Source organism: Ambystoma mexicanum, chromosome 1q (genome assembly GCF_040938575.1).
Source record: "Ambystoma mexicanum isolate Mex_15411 chromosome 1q, UKY_AmexF1_1, whole genome shotgun sequence".
Classification (NCBI taxonomy): Eukaryota; Metazoa; Chordata; class Amphibia; order Caudata; family Ambystomatidae; genus Ambystoma; species Ambystoma mexicanum.
Genome location: NC_090922.1, coordinates 354,014,403 through 354,024,914, shown reverse-complemented (window position 1 = coordinate 354,024,914; position 10,512 = coordinate 354,014,403).

The window sequence follows — 10,512 nt, the reverse complement described above, 5'->3', positions numbered from 1 at the left end:
CAGCTTTTGAATTCTTAAGGTTGCTCGGCCTCATGTCATCCTGCATTTTTCTGGTGCCAGAGGCCAGGCTGAGGATGAGATCCCTGCAATGGGTCCTCAAGATGCAGTGGTCGCAGTTCTCATGCCGGTTGTCAGATCCCGTTCAGATTCCACTCTCGGTCTCCCAGGATCTTCTGTGGTGGGCCAACAAAGGGAACCTGATGAAGGGGGAGCCGTTTTGGCAACCACGGCCGGAGGTGACTGTAGTGATGGATGCTTCCCTCACTGGATGGGGCACTCATGTCAACTCCTTGACCGCCAGCGGTCATTGTTCTCTGTCGGAGTGCAAACTCCACATCAACCCGTTAGAGCTGAGGGTCATCAGGCTAGCCCTGAAGGCATCTGTGCCATCTGTGCGGGGTCATGACAGACAACACAGTGGCCATGCATTACCACAACAAAAAAAGGTGGGTAGGGTCACTCCAGTTGTGCAGAGAGGAGGCAATGCAGCTCTGGTTCTGGGCCATCCAGCAGGGAATTTCACTCTTGACAGTTCATCTGGCGGGAGACAAAAATGTGGCGGCGGACACTCTGAGCAGGCAGAGCACGATCTCTAACGAGTGGGAGTTGGCTCAGGAAGTCCTTCTGGAGATCTTTGCCCTTTGGGGTACCCCACAAGTGGATCTCTTTGCCGCCAGTGCCAACTGCAAGTGCGAGAGATTTTGATCAAGGGAATTTCCTACGGGAGGAGCCTTAGGAGACGCATTCATAGTGGCTTGTTTGGTCATTCCCACTGCTGTATGCGTTTCCTCCGGTCCCCGTCATTCCTCAAGTGTTACGGAAGTTACGGAGGTTCGGGTCCCACATGATCCTCATTGCTCCGTATTGGGCCAGTAGACCGTGGTACCCGGACTTTCTAGAAATGTCCATCTGCCCACCACGAGGGGGGGGGTCAGGTTCTCCATCTAGAGGTCAGGACTCTCCACCTTCACTCTTGGTATCTAAAAGGTTGACGTATAAGGATTGGGACCTCCGGGATGATGTGATGGAGGTGTTGCTTTCGGACAGAAGGCCAGCAACAAAATCCCTGTACCGTTGCCGTTGGTGGAAGTTTTGCCACTGGTGCAGAGGACAAAATGTTGATCCTTTTCAGTGTTCCATTCCTATGGTTGTGTCTTTCTTACTTTCTTTGGCCCACAGGGGCCTTCGTGTAGGTACCATTAAAGGTTACCTGGTGGCGCTGTCTATACTTAAGCACTCGTCTGTTGAATGTTCTTACTTTAAGATTCCTTTGATTTCTCAATTTCTTAAAGGACTGACTAATGCCGGTTTGGAATTTGAATTTGGTTTTCAAATTTCCAATGGGTGCTCCGTTTGAAACTTTGCACTCTTGTCCTTTGAGATTATTGTCCTTCAAGACAGTGTTCTTGGTTGTGGTTACTTCAGCTCGCAGAGTGAGTGAATTGCAGGCACTTTCATCTAAGCCGCCCTTTACTGTGTTCCACAAGGACAGGGTTGTACTAAGGGTACGTCCTTCCTTTCTACCTAAGGTATTGTTGAATTTCATTTGAGCCAGAAGGTGGTTCTTCCTTCTTTCCATCCTCCTCCTCATCCTGGTAAGGAAGAGGAGCAAATCCATAGGTTGGATCCTAGGAGAGCTCTGAGCTTTTATATTTCTAGGATGTCCAGGGTCAGAGTGGACGATCAACTCTTTGTGGGATATGCTGGACACCGATTGGGCCAGGCTGTTACCAAGCGGACCTTGTCCAGGTTTATTATCCTCACCATTACTGAATGCTACCGATTGGCGGCTAAGGACCCTCCTGAAGGGTTGCAAGCTCATTCCACTAGGGGCGTGGCTACTTCCACAGCCCTATAACGGAGGGGTCCTATTAGGAATATTTGTGATGCAGCCACATGGGCTTCTATCCACACCTTTGCTAAACATTATTCCCTGGATACGATCCATGGTCAAGATATGGCCTTTGGTAAGGCGGTTCTTTATTCCGCCATCTGATTGGATATTCTAAATTCTTTTCCCTCCTCCATTTTCCTGGTACTGCTTTGGGAGTCTGTCAACGATGTGGAATACTTTGGAGGACACAATCCATTCGAACAACAAGTTACTTACCAACTGGTAACATTCTTTTGATTGGATGTTCCTCCAACGTATTCCACATCGCCCTCCCAGCCTGCCCCTCTGGAGAATTTCCTATGTGATTACAGCTTACATGTCCGCAAGGCTATGTGCAGTACTGCAGGCATTGGACTGGTGACACACGTTATGAGGAAAAAAACATAAACTGAGCCTATGGGTGCTGTGCATCCTAGTTATAACATCCGGTGACGTCGCCCTCGAAGGAGGCCTTCAAGGGACATCGACCTGACGCCATCGACGCAGGACACCCACTGTCGAAAAAAGGTTTCCGAAGTGCACAGCTGTGGACATTACATGTCAAAGATGAGGAATACGTTGGAGGAACATCCAATCGAAAGGATATTACCAGTTGGTAAGTAACTTGTTCATCTGGCCATATGAGGCTGTTCCTGGGCACATGAGTCTGCACATGGACATATAACTCAGTACGTGGGAATATGAGGAATGCATAGTCATATGGAAAAACATGTCATGGGCCTATAAGGAAGGGCCTTCAGATGGTATATACTATCTGGGACTAGGAGGCAGGCAATTCTGCACCCTATGTTGCAGTACCTTTCTCTGTGAAACAGTACATGACTGCTGGAGGCTGAACCTTGGCATTTCTGAGAGAGGCTAGGAACTAACGGCAGAACCTGAGATAAAAGAGAAACAATCACAGCAATAGCTGGGAGCTTAAGGCAGTGCTTGGTCATAGGAGTCAGTGCCAAGACATGAGAGGGATTACCTGGGCATGTGATGTAGTTCCTGGCTACAAAAGATAGCATCTAGCTTTAAGAACTATGGATAGTACATATGAGGCTCCACCTGTACATGGTAATAAGTGTCTTTTAGCCATCAATATTGCAATGGACATAGTCAGGGGCTTGGCATAAAACTCAGTTCCTGATGAAATCGAGAAGCATCTGGACATAAGATTCACAATCACGTTGTAGAGGACAGTATATGGTTAGAACAGGTAGAGCTTGGGCATGTGAGGCTGTTTGTGATCCAGGGGGCTTTACCTCAAGATAACAACCTGTATATCTGCATAGGAGCCCATCTCTTGGCATAAGAGGTAGCACATGGTTATAATAGGCTGTTCCTTACCATTTCATGAAGCACCTTGCCATGCGAAGCAGCACACGACCATAAGAAGATGCACCAGAGCATAAACGGCAGAACTTGGACATATGCAGCTACATCTGGCCATTTGATGCTGGAATTGGTCAGATAAGGGTATGCCTAAGTATATGATGCAGTGACACTGTGGGCACATAGACTGTACCTTTTCGTAGGCGGCATTAGCAGGGGTGGCTCGTTGATAATGGGAAATGGTGCACTGAACCACCACACATTATGGAGGAGCCAGCTCAGTGAAATCACTGAGTGCTCCCTCAGCTGCAGCACTCAACTGAGGACATGCTCCTTTGATGGCTAGGGCTTACAGTACCACAGCCGTGCATGCCCAAAGGTTCATGCAAGGTCATGGGTGTTCTGCTTCTTCAGATAGTATGGTCCATTGGGCATGCAATTTGGAGTACTGAATGCCAACATTGTGTAGGAGTTGCTCCTGTGCATCCCTGAGGATCTGTGGAATGTGTTGTTGAGGCTCCGGCTCCACCATGCATGTCGGACACCAGGAAGTGAGAAGTGTTTGATTAACACCCCCCTACTCCTTCCAAGTTACTTTCAGCAGGTTGAGCAGGAGCAGCGAATGAAAAAAGTAAAACTTTTTTATGCATTTATGTATGTATGTACCTATGCATGTGTGGGGTTGTGCCTCTGTAAGTGTACATGTAAATGTGTGAGCATGTGAAGGAGAGTACAGTGTGTATGTTTTAGGGTATGGGTGTGCATGTGAATGAGAGTACAGTGTGCAAGTTGCAGCATATGGATGATGTGTGTTTGGATGATGTGCATTTTGATGACAGTGAGAATGCATATGTATTTGTATGCATGTTGAATGAGGAAGAGAGACGCTATTTGGGGGTCAGGGAAGGGAGGGTCTCTTCTTGATTGTGAGCCTACAGGTTTATGTATGTTACTGGCATTATGGGCAAAGCCAACATGATGAGTGTTATATGGGGCTACTGGCCTACATTGTGCAGGCAATGTGGACATGTTTTCTTATAGTGGCTTGGTATTTTTAATGGCATCATGGGCAAAGACAAAACAAGGTTAGTTCTTACATGGGGATATTGGTCTATATTGGTGCAGCCAGTATGGTGAAGAGAGGGTTTGTTTTGTTTTATTTGTTTGTTTTATTCGTATTTATATAGCGCACAACAGCCCGAGGACATCGTGGCACTTGTAACAGCACAAATCTTAGTTACTTAGTTACATGGTCATTAGCAATATATATATACAGGTTGCAATATAGTTACATAGTCATTAGCAGTATATATACAGGTTACAATATAGTTATATTACATTTGTGTTATATTACAATATACATGACAGAAGTGGAGGAGGCAGTCCTCCACTTGTTAGTTAAGGAGAGTGACCTTGAGGTTGTTGCGCAAGACAGAGATGGAAGTTTCAGCTCTAAGGGTGGCAGGGAGTGAGTTCCAGAGTTTTGGTGCAATATAGGAGAAGCCTAGACCTCTCGCTGTGGCTCTCTTTATGTGTGATATGTGTAGGTGGTTGGTGTACTGAGCTCTGGTGGGGCGAGTGGATGTGGTCCTTGATATTGCTTCAGATAGCTATGCTGGAGCGGTTTTGTTGATGCATCTGTGAGTGATGGTGAGGATTTTCAGAGTAATACGCTCTTTGACCTGGAGCCACCGGGCTTCACGTCTGGCGTGGGATATATGATCTCTTCTAGGGATGCTCATGGTGGCTCTGAGGGCATTGTTCTGTGTGGTTTGCAGTCTGTGAATGTTTTAGGCGGAGGTGCCAGCTAGAAGGGTGTTGCAATAATTGAGTTTGGCTCCTATAGTTACTCTAGCTATGGCCAAGTGGTTGGGGGTGGATAAATAGGGTTTAATGGCATTGATGAGTTTGGTGCTGAATGCTGATGCAGAGACTATGGTGCTGACTTGTTTGTTCATCGATAGATTTGCATCAATGTGAACACCTACAGTCTTGACAGAGGATGCTACGGAGATGGTTGAGTTGTCTATGTTGAAGTTGTTGTATTGGGGGCTTAGTTTCGATAATGTGTTTGTCTGGCCCAGGATGAGAATTTCAGTCTTCTCCCCTTTAAGACAGAGGCCATTGATTGCCATCCAAGCTTGGATAGTGGCATAGATGTTGTGAAGGGCCGTGGCGTCTTGGTGATAGAGTCTAGATAGGGGTAAAAGTACTTAAGTGTCGTCTGCATAATTTGTATATGCAACACCCATGGAGTCAAGTAGGTCGAAGAGGGGTTTTGTGAAGAGGTTATAGAGGGTGGGGGCTATACAAGATCCTTGGGGGACACCACAGTTTATAGTGGTAGGATCTGTGTTAGCTGTGTCGGAGTAGACCTTCATGGCTCTTTCTTCAAGGAAGGAAGTGATCCAGGATGCTGCTTGATTAGAGAAATGGGCTGCATGGGTGAGGTGGCTGGTGAGTGTTTGGTGATCTACCAGGTCAAAAGCAGCGGATAGATCGAGGAGGAGGAGCAAGGCAGGTTTGCCTTTGTCCATGATCTGTGAGATTTGATTTTTTTAGGTCTAATAAGGCGGATTCTGTTCCATGCCCGACACAGAAGCCAGATTGTCTTTTGCCTAGTATGGAGTTAGCTTCTATGTATGATTGGATCTAGATGTGAGCTGCTTTGTCCAGGATTTTTAGGAGGAATGGGACTGTCTTTATCGGTCTGTAGTTGTTGGGTTGCGCTGGGTCAAGTGTGGCCTTTTTTAGAAGTGGCCGCACCCAGGCTTCCTTGAGATTGTTTGGGACAGTTCCTGTTTGGAAAGATGCGTTAATGAAGGCAGTAATCAGGGGTGCCAGGTCATTGGCGCATTCGGTGATGATTTTGGGAGGGCAAATGTCTGCTTTGCAGAGGGATGGTTTGAGGTGTTTGATGAGATTAAGGACCTCAGGTTCAGTGATGTTTCTGGAGGAGAATTGAGCGTGATTGAGATTACTACGCTTGTCTTGTGTAGGGCGGTTGGTTTTTTGGTTTGGGAGGGCTTTGCAGTGGTTTTGGATTTTGTTCTGGAGGAGTTTTATTTTGTTGAGCATGGCAAACTGAATGCTGGCACACCAGGCTTTGTCTTTAGTTATCTCGTCAGCGGTAGCCGGAGGAGTGACTAATTCATTAAAGATTGCGAATAGTTCTTTAGCTTGGGAGTTGGCCTTTGAGATCCTATCATTGAAGGAGTTGGATTTTGCTGCTAAAATGGCTTTTTTATATTGGAGGGCTATTTGTTTGAAGAGGCTCATATTTAGATCATTCGGATCCGTTTGCCAGTTTTTAAGCGACTGGTGCTTTTGAGCTTGGAGGGTTTGGAGTTCTTCCAAGAACCAAGAGTTGCAGTGAAATGATTTTGTTTCCTTCTTGATTTAAAGTGGGGCTATAGAGTTTATGGCATTGGTGAGAGTATCATTGAAGATAGCTGATAGTATATTGGGTCCTGAGAGAAAGTTGGTGCTAGGCAGGGGCTTTTAAGGTGGGGACGCAAGTTGTCTGCGTTGAGTTTTTTAGAACTTTTTATTGTGGCAGGTGGTGCGTGGGTGAGAGTCTTAGGTTTAGGGTTGGTGGGGATGAGGAATTCGATGCATGTGTGGTCCGTCCAAGGAAGGGCGGTGTTTGAGGTAATGTTGGATGCACAGTTGTGATCCATGACCCAGTCAAGGGTGAGACCTTTGGAGTGAGTAGGGGTGAGGACTCTTTGGGAGAAACCTAAGTCTGCGAGTTCTTCAACTAGGGTTGCGGCAGATTTATCCTTAGGATCATTGTATACTAAATTTAAGTCTCTTAATAGAAGGATTTTGGAGGACTTTTTAATGTTGTTGCTGAGTCGATGGGAGAGGTGCTCTTGGAAGTCAGCTGGAAGTCTGGGAGGTCTGTATAGGATGTGGATGTTGATTAGATTATTGGGGGAGAGCGTAAACTTGGCTGATAGGATATCAGCATTACCACCCCATGTACTATGGTCTGCTAATCTGATGGATAGTGAGTCTTTGTGGATAAGGGCTACTCCCCCTCCAATCTTAACACATTTATCTTGCCTAAGGCTGGTGTAGCCTGTGGGTAGGGCTAGTGCGATGGCTGGGCAGGAGGCATCATTGAGCCAGGATTCGATGATGCAAAGTAAGTCCAGATTAAGTGTGGATAGTAGATCATTTATCTCGAGGGCATGTGCAGGTAGGGAGCGTACGTTCAGTAGTGCACATTTGAGAGGTGGGTGTTGTGTGCCTTTGATGTTTTTGTTTGTACTAATATGGGGTGAAGTGTGCTTGTTGTGGTGTGTGGTAGTGAGGGGCTTAGTGCAAAGTAGTGTAGAGGCATGTTAGGGTGGTGGGGGGTGAGGGGCAGTGCCTATGCTTATCTTAGTATGGGGTAGTGGTGCGGTGCGAGTGCCTAATCTGGTGTTTCTAGTCATGATGGGTGTGGGTGAGCAGAGTAAATACCTAGGAAGTGATCGATTTCTGAGATTGCGGAGTCTGGTGGCTAGGCTAGGTGGCCGAGACTGTGTGATGTTGTAGTCTGGTGCTGCGGCATGTGAATTTAGTACCGGGTGCTGGATGAGGTGTGCTGGGAATATGTGGGGCGGCGTAGAGGCCATTATAGTGAGGGCTATAAGGAGGGCTGTTAGGCTGGCTGAGCGGAGTGTGGCAGGGAGAGTGCGGGAGAGTGAAAGTATGCTATGATTGGGAGGTGCATTCTTGGGCATCATGATTGTGGAGAGTGGCTGTGTGCGTGTGTGTGCAGCTGGTGTGTGCTGCTGGTATGTGACAGAAATGACAGGGGGATCATGCGACTAGTGCTAGGTAGTTCAGAGGCAGGTCACAAGTGGGTCACAATTCAACAAAATACAATGCCTAAATTCGATTTTCTAAGTGGGGCAGGCAGAGGCTAAATGGTGGCATGGCATAATAGGTAGCAGTTCAACAAAATACAATGCCTAAATTCGATTTTTTAAGTGGGGCAGGCAGAGGCTAAATGGTGGCAGGGCATAATAGGTAGCAGTTGGCTGCACAAGAGGATACAGTACAAGCAGATAAGCAATACTGGTAAATGCGCTAAATAGTATAGTGAGATATTATATATCAACAATAGACCAGCTGATAGCAAGCAATTGTCAAAAGTCAGTAAAAAGCAGATGCACCCATGAGGTGTACTGCATGAAGGGATTAGGTGGAAAGGTTAGGTTCTGGGGAGGTGTGGGCAAGCTGCAGGGTCAGGGCAGGCTTACCAGAAGATTGGCAGAGTCCTTGGCCCAGGCCTCAGGTGCCTCCGGACAGGCTCCAGATAGGAAAAGTTCCTTGTGATGAGGATCCTTTGGATGAGGGGGCCGGCGTTTGCCTGCCAGCGCCTGATTGGCCTTCTGTAGTTGCAGTTGGCCAATGGGGACTCTCCTGGATGTCATGTGGTCGCCTACTTGGCAAGGAGGGGGTTGGTGGCCATGTTGAAGCAGGAACACCTCATGTGTTCCAATGGAGGCACAGAAAAAACGCTCTAAATGCGCTTTTTAGGTCGTTTTTCAATAAAAATATAATTTACACTGCTCATGTGTAATTATGGGGCTAGGAGGAGCACTTTTCAGTGGGTGGAATTTTCGAGCCCAGGGGGCTAGAAATAGGTAGGGAGCCTACCTTATGGTGGATGCACTCTGGTGAAGGGCTAGCCCACTGCTCCTGCAGTGTTGAGGTCCTGCAGTCCCAAGAATGACCCTCCTCACCCCCAAATTCACGATGAAATGAGGAGCCAGAAACGCTTGCAGCCACCAATTCTATTTCAGACAAATTCTGAATGCACCAATGATTGACAAGTGCACTGCAAGGTACCCTCTCAGGACACCATACAGACCGAATCCAATAAACATCTTCACAGATAGAAGAAACAGAGATTGTGGACGGAAATACCTGTATGGACAGTCTCGACTAAGCACCAAGAAGCCACGATGCTGCCATCATTAGTTTAGTGACAACACGATGGAGCTGCGTTAGACATGAAGCATATTCGCAGCCCTGCACCGCACTACACCGCATTACACAGACACCGACCTCGCATAAATGAAGAACATGCTTACACAGTTCTATAGCTAGAGAACAAATACACATACATACTGCAAATGCCTTTATTGTTTTTCTCATTAGTCAAATGCAGTAACGCAGAACCACAAGGCATGAGAGATCCTGAGCAAGCTTGCAGATGCTTAAACGCGAACAACCTTATGGGACTACAGGGTCATATATGGAACCTGATAAGACCAAGTGTGACTAACATATAGAGTACTTAGAATAACATGAACATGTAGAAATCATATTATACGTCTAAAGGAAAATTACAGAAAGGGCCAAAAGCCACAGAGCCTGAGAAGAGGAGAGCTGATTCAGGCTGCATAGAGCATGAAGCCAGCTCACAGCCAAGGTCAGAGATAAGAGGACAGATTGTAATTTTTGGACAAGGGGACCAGCTGCAGAGAAATTGAATAAATACTCATACATCAAAGCTAAAGAAGATGAGTTTGTAGTCCCGAAGCACGTGATACAGCCAGATGAGACAATGGACATTTATCCTTGGTTGGAAAGCAGAGCCGATCCCAGCAAATCAGATGCAGACAGCAACAAGTGTTGCAACGTAAGGAGCATATTCTCATAGGAAAAGGTGGTACACACAAGTTACAATGCAGACACATAATCGTTCACATCACCTTGAAGAGGTATACAGTGGGCTGAGAACCAAATCGAGTCCCATGCCTGGGGAGATCAGCCCTAACCAATCACAGCTTAGAGACTCAGGGGTGGATGGCAAAGGGTACAAACCAATGGTAAGCCCATTATTCTGCAACAATGTAATAGATTGTTTTGGGGGACTGGACAGGCCAGCCACCTGACAGGCAAGGACCAGTAGAACAACCTCTATAGGGATCCTCTATAGGGAATAGTGCTCTCAATCCCCAGCATTGATAGGTTTTTCTGGGAAGGTCCCAGGCTTTGACGCCCTACATGTACAAAACTGGACCGGAAACCATGGAAAGCCGACACATATCAGAGAATTCTCATTGCCTTGTATTGATCCCTGTTGGTTTTATTTGCAATAAACTGCAGTTCTAACTTGCCATTGGCTGAGTCCTCCATTTATTCTGGGAGGGTGTTGGCCCATCAAGTTCAGGTGGACCCCCAGTCATCCTCTGGTATACCTGCGGGAAGAACTACCCAACAAGTTGGTAGCAGAGTTCATGGTCGGCTACGCTAGCCCAGCACAAAACTGACTCTCTCGCACACAGAAGCTGAGA